This window comes from Coffea eugenioides, chromosome 3, assembly GCF_003713205.1.
Source record: "Coffea eugenioides isolate CCC68of chromosome 3, Ceug_1.0, whole genome shotgun sequence".
NCBI lineage: Eukaryota > Viridiplantae > Streptophyta > Magnoliopsida > Gentianales > Rubiaceae > Coffea > Coffea eugenioides.
Genome location: NC_040037.1, coordinates 41,918,880 through 41,930,765, shown reverse-complemented (window position 1 = coordinate 41,930,765; position 11,886 = coordinate 41,918,880).

Below are 11,886 nucleotides of genomic sequence, written 5' to 3'. Positions count from 1 at the left end.
CTCAAAAAAAAATTAGTAGCTAAAAGTTTGGAAAATGAATGAACACACTCCCCAACGACATAAACCAAAGTTTTCACCCTTCTTTCCCCTTCTTGTATGCTCTCTAAGTTAAATTTTCTTTTCTTCTCTTCGTTCCTCAACTACCACAGCAGGCATTAATTGAGTTTTCACCCTTTTCTTTCCCCTCCTTGTATTCTCTATAAGTTAAATTTTCTTCTCTTTGTTCCTCAACAACCACACCAGGCATTAATTGCCCTCCTAGAGGACTTCCATTTTGTACCTTCCAACTTATACTCAATTCTGACTTCAAACCATCCATTTCAATTGTTTGTTTGGGTAGAATGTTATTTGAAATAATTACTGTAACATTTTTTATAATATAATGTATGTGAGATAAAATATTAATTAAAAATTATATGTATGATATAAGCAAAATAAAATTTAAAATGTTTTTTTTTTTAATTTCTTGATATCCAAACACACTTGAAATTCTTGATATCCAAATACATGGACGGCTGATTCTACATTCTCAAACGAAAATGAGGATAAAAATCATACAGACCAAACTATTAAAATAGGAGAACAAACTTTGCTACTCATGCTTTGGTCAAAATATCGTTTGTGATGGCTGCCATAAAAGAGATAACAAGAAATCTTGGGTTGGTTTTGAAAAGTACTTAGGCGGCTTTTACACGGAAATTCTTAGGCGAAATCTTTTGTGACACGGCACTAGCGACTATCTTCGGCTATTGGTTGCAGCCGTCCTACGTAAGTGGCCGCACGGCCTACAATTTGTGCACCAATAAGCCACATTTTATGCGAGAATATGTACTTCTAGTTCAAGGAATGAATGAAAGAAACATTTGAACACCATAAAGGTCAGGAATGGCTTCCATTTCACATCATGGTCTATGAAGATGAGCTATTTTTCTTTCTTTATGTTGGAAGTAAAAGGTGCACCATTATGAACATTAACCTTGCTGAACAAATCTAGATGTACAATTGCAGGTGTAGCATCTACAAAAAGGACAGTTTAGATACAAACATTTATACATTTGCATTGTAGGTTGCTTAAAACAATTAAAGTTTGTAACTACCACAATAAATTGCAAAAGTTGACTATGCTCGATAGAAGATTTGACTATGAAATGCTCTTAAATACAAAAGAAAAGGACAAAAATAAGTATAGTTCGTCATTGTTATTAACATGAACTTTTAAGATTTGCTAAATTTCATTTAAATTTTGAATTAATCTTTTATATACTAACAGTTTATATACTTTCACCATTAGATGCATCACACATAATCCGAATTTGAATTTGAAACTCAAATTTACATGTGTGTTGATGTATATAAGATTTGCTCTTACAACGATACCCTTCACCATTTGATAATTCATTTAAAAACTCTATCAAAAATTAAATCTTTCTCATCTATTATCAACCAATGACTCAAATTACAGCCTTCTCCGTTCAACTTCCCATCCTCTTCCTCCTGCATCTTTTTTCTTTTAAACTCATTTATTTATTCCTATCGGCCAAACGTATATTGCCACCACCAACAAAACTATCATGCATACCAACTATCAGTGCTTACCCATCTTAATGTCTATCCCAATTTAAACAACTTCTTTGCCCCCCTTTTTTATTTTTTATTTTTTATAGGTATTAATAAATTGAAATTATCAAATGACAAGTTGAGTAATGATTTTATTATCAAACTAAATGGAGATAAAGATAGTGGTAGTGATAAAATAAAAATAAAAATTGAGGATGGGAAGTGGAAGAGCGACTAAATAGAGATTATAATGTTCATGGTATATTTATATAACTACATTGGGTTGCTATTTTTTATTTGTAATTATTAGATGGTATTCCTACAGAGAAAATTTGATTGATTTTGAACTCTGTGTTGATGGAATATATTAATGTTTACTTTGCTAATGGAGCATATTAGGTGTCAATATTAATGGTGATGACTTAAATTGTTTTCTATTATAATTGTGGCAGCTAGGGGCGGAGGGAAGGGGGGGCAACCGCCCCCCTCCAATTGTTAAAAAAAGAAATTTCTAAGTAAAAAATTTTTTATTATTATGTTCTGCCCCACCCCCCCAAAATTGATCAAAAAATTCACTTTGCCCCCCCAAGGGTCCAAACAATAATGTTTGAAAGTTATTTGGACTTGGGCCAAATTACAGAGAATTGCCGCTTTTCTTAACGGACTTCATACAAGTGCAAAGAAAAGATAGCCAATTAACCTGGCAATTGACTCTGCTACAGTTCTTCTTCCTAGAAAGTAGAAACGTCAAAATCTCCTCACCTTGTTCCGTAGAGATGTATCAAATCTGCTCAAACGATACATCATTAATTACTGGAATTGATCCTTGTGAGCTCACAAAGTCATGGCTTCTCATCGAGTAGGACCATTAAAGGCTTGAAGAACTTTCTCCTGTGAAGACCTTCTCCCGCACATGGCTAAGGATTGTACCATTGCATTTTGTATGGTCTAGGTAATTTTTCTTTTAGCATTTGCTGAACGTGTCTTTTTTTTTTCAGGAAGTAAAGGGATTGTTTCATATTATTGTATCATCAGAGCAGGTTAATGAATTAGACATTGGTTGCTAAAATTGACCTGTAAGTTGCAATGCCAGATAAACTAACACTGATCATCAATACAATTTCAGACTATTGTAGCTATTACCATTTACCAGGTTAGTTTGGCATTGCATTTATTTAGTGAAATGTGGGTGTAGAAAGTTCGCCTGCTAGTTGTTTGATGAATTGCTCGAGAGGGACTTGTATTGTTTTTCGCACTTGGCCTTCTGAATTCGGGTGATAAGCATTTATTTTAGTTGATTCATCAAACAATACAAGTCCCTCTCGACTGGTTTCATCAAAATAATTTTAGTGAGACTGGTTTCCTTTTCCAATTTTCATACTAATTTTATTTTGAGGATCCTGTGGGCTTCATTGGGTGATGACCGGGCTTTTTAGTCAGGCTGAATGACCGGGCTTTTCAGTCAGGCTGACTGTGTGGGACATATGAAATAGAGTTGCTTATTCTTAGTTCAGCATTGCACCCCAAAGATAATTTCAGACTTTCAATATTGAACAAATTTGTCAACTTGCAAACAAGTTTTATTCAGCTGACTTCACAGATCAAGAGAAGTTACACTTAAGAACTCAATTAGAGCTTTTCCAGATTGAGTTTTCTTGTAATTCTCAGCTTCAAAATTTGTCATCACTTCAGGAGTTGTGCCAAGTGTTAGCAAAGACAAGAAAGTCAATCTGCTATACTCTTATTGATAGATTGATTTGTCTTGTTTTGACTCTTCCTGTTTCAACAGCTACAACAGAGCATGCATTTTCTACTATGAAAATCATCAAGACTTGTTTGCGTTCTAGGATGGAGGAAGACTTTCTTGCCAACTCTATGATAATGTATATTGAGAAAGAAATTGCTAGAACTTTTGATATAAATTCAATCATTGATGACTTTGATAAAATTAAAAGTCGTCGTGCACAATTTCATATGTCCCACACAGTTAAATAGATTTGTAAATATAATGATATTTTTGTATATGTGAAGTGCATAAGTAATTTTCATTCTATATAAGGTTGTTTCTAATCTTGTGGTATATATGTTCACATTATTTTTTTTGTAAATATATTTTACTTTCATTGCTATAGACTCGCCCCCCCCCCCCCAAAGTTAATTCCTAGCTCCGCCACTGGTGGCAGCCATGGAATTAGAGTTTAGGCATATTGATGGAAAGGGTATTAAGCAAAATTTGAAATTGATATGAGATTGTAGGTAAGTTTTTGGATATATGATGAAGTATTTTTAGTTGATTCAATGACTTGCACTGGAAGTCTTTACGTAAAAGAGGGACTTTAGAGTAAAGGTGAGTATTTATTTAGTGGTGATTTGAATGCTAATAGATAGGCAATATTAATAGCAAGTAAGGATGAATAAAATAAAAATAGTGAGCCTTTTTTTCTTTTTTATTTATGTTATGAATTATAATCTAAGGACATTCTAGGAATTTCAAGAAAAATGTCTAGCCTTGTGGGTCTACAATGTTACTTAAATGATAAAAGTAGGGGAGGTAAGTGTAATTTTTAGAACTTGAAGGGAGTTTTTTGCAATTGTCAAAAACCTCAATAAAGGTTTCTGAAATTATCCCTACATTTTAAATTATCACAACTATATGGGCCCTCAAGCATCCTATGTGACAGAAAGGTTTTGGTGTGGGGTTTGGCAACATTGAGCGCGTTATGCAAAGGACGATCCGGATTGGGCTGCAATAGCTCTACTCGACTAGGAGTTCTTGAATTGCCTCCAGCGGGTAGCTCAATCGGTGTAATTGTTTCTCTTTAGGCATGCTCACTAGAATTTGAGTCTCGCTGTTAATGTGCTCGGAGTGGGTTAGGGTATCCTCTCTCAAATCACAGGGAATTAGTCGGGTCGAAAGCCTAGACACTCCTGTGTCAACAAAAAAAAAAGGACTAGGAGTTCTTGAATTTAAAAACTTCTATTTTCAATTATTTTCATCTTATCATCAACCCATATTGCAACTCCGTTCAGGTAGAACTTTTTGAATTTAAAAACTCCTATTACCAAACATTTCCACCTTATCATCCAACACAACTATTATAGGTAGGTTGAAACTATTAGAGTTTGTAAACTACCACAACAAATTACAAAAGTTGACTCTGTTTGATAAAAGTTTTAATGCTCTTAAATACAAAAAAAAAAAAAAAAAAAAAAAGAGGAGGTGGCTTGACTAAGGGTGGTTGTGACTTTATTGGGCCATTAAGAAGGAAGGAGGTTAGTCTCGTAAATGCCCCCTTCTTTTGAAGAGGAAGAAGGCCCATGTTTCTATTGGCAAATAAGGGACTAATTTTTGAAATTTGCTAAATTTCACTCTTTAAAATTTTGTTTTACTTTTTGTGGTATGTTTAAGCAATTTTGGCATATGTAGATAGAAGGGTGATGATTGACCATTTGTGCAAATTAAGAAGTGAATAGAGTCCAAATGGTAAAAATCTTGTGTGGCAATATTACTACCATGGGGAGATTTTTTTTTTTTTTTTTAATGTAAATGGATCACTATGCAACAAATAAATTTTCAACTTACCTACAGTGCAGATGGTAAGATCTTCTATATATAAAATTTCCTTGTCGTAGATTCTAGAGATGCAATTGTACATCAAGAATTGTTCAGTCACTTGAATGTTTTTTTACAGTGCAGCATGGAATCCAATTACTTCCAACCAATGTTTTGAAGCTTCTTGAGGTTTTCTAGTGTATAGTTATAGGTGTCTTTGTGTTGATTTGTTATATTCTCATAGATAATTTTGTTTTGATTAGTCTGTTTTAGTTTTGTTTTGTGCAGCCCTTGCAGCTTGTGACTGCTATTTTGACAGTTTACCTATTTTGACAGTAAACATCCAATGCGATTGAGACTACACTTGTGTGGGGCATAATGCCAGTAGGCGATTTCTTTTTACCATGGCAATTTGTTTGATGAGTGCCCTGATGTTATTGGTTATGTGGGATGGGATCCAAAGTGCTTTTTTTTTCCCTCAAATTGAAGTTTTTTTTTGGAGAATTATCTAAATGGAAGTGGGATAATAATTTATATGAGTGTATGTAAACTAAAACAATAATTGTTTCTTTTAGCCAATGTTTTGATGGGAATAAATAGTGAGTAAATATTTTATGTATTGTCAATGTACATATGAGTAGATGTAAATACATGCCACGCAATTTAATTTTAATTCTAAAAATTATTTTTGTATAGGTAGTATACAATTACACCTGTTTTATAAAAAATCCTCTACACTAACAGTACGTTAAAAATTTACTCTCGTTAAAGCATTGACTAAAACATGCAATATTAAAAAAATGACAAACGGAAATTTCACCATTATTACAATTGTATTCATACTAGATTGGCTTGAAATGAGAAAAGTAGGAGTATATTAAAAAAAAAAAAAGGAAAGTCACGACATTTTATTTGTCTTTTCAAGCATTGACTCCTCCTTAAACTCCACTAAACTGCATTTTTTGTGCTTTGAAGTATGGACCCTTCCCAAACTCCATTCTTTTCATTTTTGCTTTAGAATTTCTCCTGCTATCATATCTTACAAGTGAATTCTTTTAATAGGAAAGTACAACGGTGCAAAACCTAATTTTGTATTTTGCTTCATAATTTGTCTTCTATAACAAAGAAACATCCGATTTCCAGCTAATGCCCTTGAATTTTTATCATGTTTTATTTGCTATAAAAAATTTTCGTAGTATATATTCAACTATTCTCCCCATCAATAAAATGCTGAGTCCGTCATTACTTAGAATAATTTTAGCATCTATAATAACGATGATTGTGAAATATATGCAGAGATATGGTTATGATAGTTTTGGCATAATAGTAACAATGATGGTACGTAATGTAGGACAAAACAACAAATTTTGTATAACTATCAAACATAGTACATAGTCAAATAAGTACGTTTCTAAACTAGGCTTGACTTTAACCACTAGCTCTTGGGTTGGTGGCCACCACCAAAGCCTTAACCACCAAGCCCTTAAGGCTTTGGTGGGGTGAGAGGCAAGGGTCCCACCAAAATACCACTCTTGTGGCTCTGCTTCAAATCCAGACGGGTGTGTTGTGCACCCGCTTGATCCGGTGGTGGTTCTGTTCCCATCGGTCCCCATAGGCTCAGTTGAGCCTCCCCTAGATAGAGTAGGAGTAGGAGTAGGAGTAGGGACGACAATTGATAAAAAAAAAAAAAACTAGGCTTGACTTTATTTTCCTTGAAGAAACAAGAGCTTATGCAAGGAGGCTGCCTGGCTTGGCACCGAGATTTCTTTTTTCTTTTCTAAATTTCTTTTTTTTTTTTTTAAGAAACAGGGACATGATAAGGAGACTTGAATCTAGAACTTGTAATCTCTAAAAGAAATTACGCTGTTATTTTGGTCTAATTAAAAAATAATATATGACGACAAATTTCATGGCTGACAAGATTACTTTTTTTAAAAAAAAATAACGATAATATTTTTAAAACATAATCTATCCTAATTTACAGGAATGGAAACCTAAAGAAACTGTGTAAGAGCTTAGTAGGTATAAGAATTTGATTAAATTAAAAAGGTATTCCGACACCTCTTTTAAATTTTTTTCACTGCACATAATATTCAAATCGATTTATAGCTCAAAGAGGGACTAAGGCTTCATTTGGGAGTGAAGGATTTGGAGAGAAAAGAAAGGGAAAGAGGAGAAAGTGAACATTTCCTTGTTTGTTAGTTTTTATTAGGAAAGAAAAGAAGAGATATGGCAGGATTCAAGAGGATAAATAGTAAGTAAAATTTTTCCTTCCAAATTGAAGAGAAATGGAGAGAAAGTTGGAAGAAACTTATGAAAGTTTTTTAAAATACTTATTTTATCCTTAAAAATGTCTTGAACAAATATTTAATGACTTTTATATCCAAAATCATTTTACTAATTATCAAAACTCCCAAACAACAAAACAATCCCTTCTCTTCTCTCATAACTTAAGTTTTCCCTTCTCCTCTTTTCTATCCTAAAACTCCCAAACTTAGCCTAAGATTCCCTTTTTTTGGTGGCCATATGGCTGACAAGATTACGAAGTACATATTTATGGTGCGTAACTGAGTCATCCGTGCACGGTAGGAAGTACATATTTATGGTGCAAAATTGAGCCGTCTGTGCAGGTGGGAAGGAGTGATGGGAAAGAGACAATACAGCTGCATTGGCAACGCGATGGACGGCAAAGAATGATGCAACCGAATACAGGCCCTGATCTGATCTTCCCAAATGGACCCACCATATAGCAGCAGGCGTGGTATTGCAAATAAACTTATGGTGCTGTACTTTTGTTAGTCGTTTGCTATGCACCCAAAAAGTGAAAGTAATTGGAAAATTGTCCCCAAGGTCCAAATTGGCGGTAACTAAGTCTTCAAATTGGCGCAACTAAGCAAAATTGATAGCGGGAGGACAAATAAATGAAAGGTAATTAAATTAAGTTTTAAAATTTGGTGGTTCGCGGATATGGTGAAAAGAATAAATCAAATCGAAATTTGAATGAATCGGTCGATGACCAACAATTTTTATAGAACGATAGATGCATTGATTACAGTGGATCAGACACAAATTATAATTGAAATCACAATTACTAGTTGGCAACTAAATTGATAAATGATTGATCTGTAATCAAGTGAGAGAGTTAGGACTAACATTATTGTCGGAAGCAAGAATAGAGATTAGACGAAATGTAATTTTCTAATCAAGATCAAAGGTCTGAGTGAACCGAAGTTCAAGTTAGAAACCAAGTACAATATTGTTGAGGTATAATGTGGATGAGTGATTGCAATCATAATGTAAATAGGATAAAGTAAACTAAAATCTGCAGTAAACTCAATAAGAGTTGTTGTTTCATGTAAATGAGTGATCTTTTTTTTTTTTTTTTTTTGTCGACACAGGGGTGTCCGGGTCAATCCTTACGGGGCCCGACTATTCCCCTGCGGCCCGGGCCCAACCCGACCCGAACACGATAAGTGCGCGGAGGAATCCAGCAGAGCGGAGACTCGAACTTGGGACCTCAAGGGTCACCGGTGAGAGGTGCTACCGCTGGACCATTCACACGGGGCATGTAAATGAGTGATCGAAAACATAATTGACATAATAACTTTTGAACCGGAATCAAGATTGTAGATGTGTGATTGCAATAGTAATTGACATAGTGACTTTTAAAGCACAATGGAGACTGCCAACGAGTGACTAAAAGGAAAACGCCAAAAAAATTGAAATTGAGCTAAAATCGATAATAATTAATCTAGAATTATTTGTCATGCTCATGCAAGGTAGGTTGGGATTAAACCGGATGATAACTAATGATTAACCGTGTCAATTAAAACAAAATTTGAGGTTATAGGTGATGAGTATAAATTAAAATCAAATAATATTGTAATTGTTTCATAGTCGATAGTCGATTACAAATGCTAAGTTCATGATTTAATAAATGTCAATAAAATTGAAATTGTGATTAAAATCGATGATTAGTAAGCAACAATTAGTTGTCATGCAATCTAAGTTGAGATTAAAATGGATGATAACTAATGATTATTAGCGTGAACTAAAACTGAATTTGACGTTATAACCGATGATAAGTAGATGAGTATTCACATAAATGACAGAGTAGAAACTAAAATAAAAAAATATTGTAATTGTTTTGTAGTCCTTTATAAATGTTAAGTTCTTGATTTAATTTCACATGGTAATACATAGTTAAAATTTTTTCGTTGTCCTTCATTGCTGGAAAACAAATAAAAAAGAGTAAATTATTGTGTAGGAAATGAGATGTAAGAAAGTAAATGGTGGAAAAATTTTGCAAAATAAAATTATGTGGATACCGTTAGAAAATATAAAATGCAGCAGAATAATCAAATTAACATTTAAAGGTATCGATCCTGCTCAAATTAACATCTAATATTTCAAAAACAAATAACTACTTGCTTGTTTAGACGGATATTCAATACTTGATGTAGACGTTTAAATCACAACAATTAGCCTCCCACACGTTAGGCCTGTAGTTTGTCCACGCAGATTCAAACTAATAGATGATAGAATATTGGAGTTTTAAGTATAGAAGAAACCCATACTAATTAATTTATCTACTAGTTCAAACCCTTTTGTGTGTGACTATCTAGGTTCATTACCCAATTGGCAATGAAATTAATGTTAAACCTATTTAACATTAATTAGAACATTTCTAACACTTGAGAACACTCCCCAAATATATCTCAAGTCTCCATAGATCATGAGTGCTGCCTAGCAGCATATCATTACCCCCAACTATTGATGAAAGTTTGGAATCCTTTTACATGAACCATGATTGTAATTACTCTGCATCATAATCCTTCTTTAACTATATCCCAATTGAGTCTAGTTTAGGAATAATGTCAAACCCAAATACTCGATCATATGACTTAATCCATCAAATCACTTGACTGTAGAATTGATCATCTACATGAATCAACTCGTCTGAGCCAAGAACTTCTTTAGTCAAGATTGATAGATTTTATAAGATATCCATCCAATTATTATGAAATAACAGATCCCATTTTGCATGAATACTTGACTCCATACACAACTAATTAGAGACACTAATTGCCAACACTCATCTGTGATTAGAACAAGTGCTTTTTGCATTGATAGACTCTAACCACCTATGAATGAGCCAACCGTGTTATCTCAGGTTTAAGGATCACATGCAGTCTCGCAATCATTGACATTATTAACCTAATGATTCATTATTTAAGTAAGTTAGTGTTTAACCCAACTTGTCACACAAGTGCCTCTCACATTCATTCCTCTCACATTCATTCTAGTATCACGTCATTCTATTATCATTAATATCTCATATTAATCATAGAAAATGCATATGAGACTAATCTTCCAGATTAATCTTGCCCAGTTAATAATCCTATCACTAGGAACTATTTAATATTATTTGTATCAAGGACTTCCATCACTCATATTCTCGTCACATGAGAATGAAGTCTTAACAAATAATAATGGACAACATTCAATTAAATCTAAACTAAGAATTATTGAATCAAGGAGTGCCATTTCATATTAATCAAGGGCATACTCAATTGAATTGGTGATGTCCTTCTTGGAATCTACACATATATATATATATTATGGGATTTTATCCTATTGTGGCATGACATTTGTATAAAGATCACATAGTCCCAGAAAAACAAAAAATGAAATGAGGAGTATTTCATGAAGCAAAAAAGTCATTAATTGCGTCGGTATTTCCACATTCCCTTCACCATGAAAACATGGTATGTCAAGCTAACCATACTACTAGCATAAACTTTGCATTTTGCCATATCTGATCTTCTACCCGGTTTTGTCATTGGAGTTAGTTCAATTTACATCGGTATTTGCTGTTCAAACCTTCCGACAATGATTACCTTTACCAGTTACCTTCTCTCAATTGGACCCAAACACAAAGACAAAGATGCTCATGTTTTTTTTTTTTTCAATCGTCAACCCTACTTCTATTCCTGCTCTATCTAAAGAAAGACCTAATTAGACTTGTGGAGGATCGATGGGGACAGAATCACCACCGAATTACAAAGATGCTCATGTTGAGTGGTACTTCTAATAGTCTTCCTGCCTGCGGTGGAATGATCATCCCACTTTCCACCGTAGAAGCTACCATACTTATAATGGGACAGCAAATCTTACTCTCAGTACAACACGGCACAAGAAATTGTATGGAAGTTGTTCACTCTCAGACTCTCAGTACAATGCACGTGCACTGTCATATCGTTTATGAGCACCCTTTCAAATTTAGCATTTGTTTGTGTTATAGGCTTTTTTTTTTTGAGGTCAAAACTTTGACGAGGTTTTGAACAAGGAAAAATGCTTACATAGACTCAATTTATGAGTCCAATTGTAAATCGTTTATGTTGTACTCTGCTTCCTGCAATGAGCTGACAAAAACAAGTAATGCTGAGTTATACATGGTAATCAGTGGCGCAGATAAGACGTATGGACAGTACAGGTAATGTTATACGCTGAAAATGATGTCATTATTATGTAAAAGAGAAATTTAATTAAAGATATTATTTTTGTTATGAATTTTTTTTGTGCCGTGAAATTATTGAACTTATTTCTTATTCAAGTAGTAAACAATTCGGTGTTTTAATAGCTTTAAAACGTTTCTATTATAGGAGAGATGTTTCAAAAATTGGTTGTTTAGGAAGATAATGTGAAGGAAATGAGAATTTCTCATAATATAATAAGGGGGTAATGTAAAGGGAAACTTGTCCTTTTCAAAATTG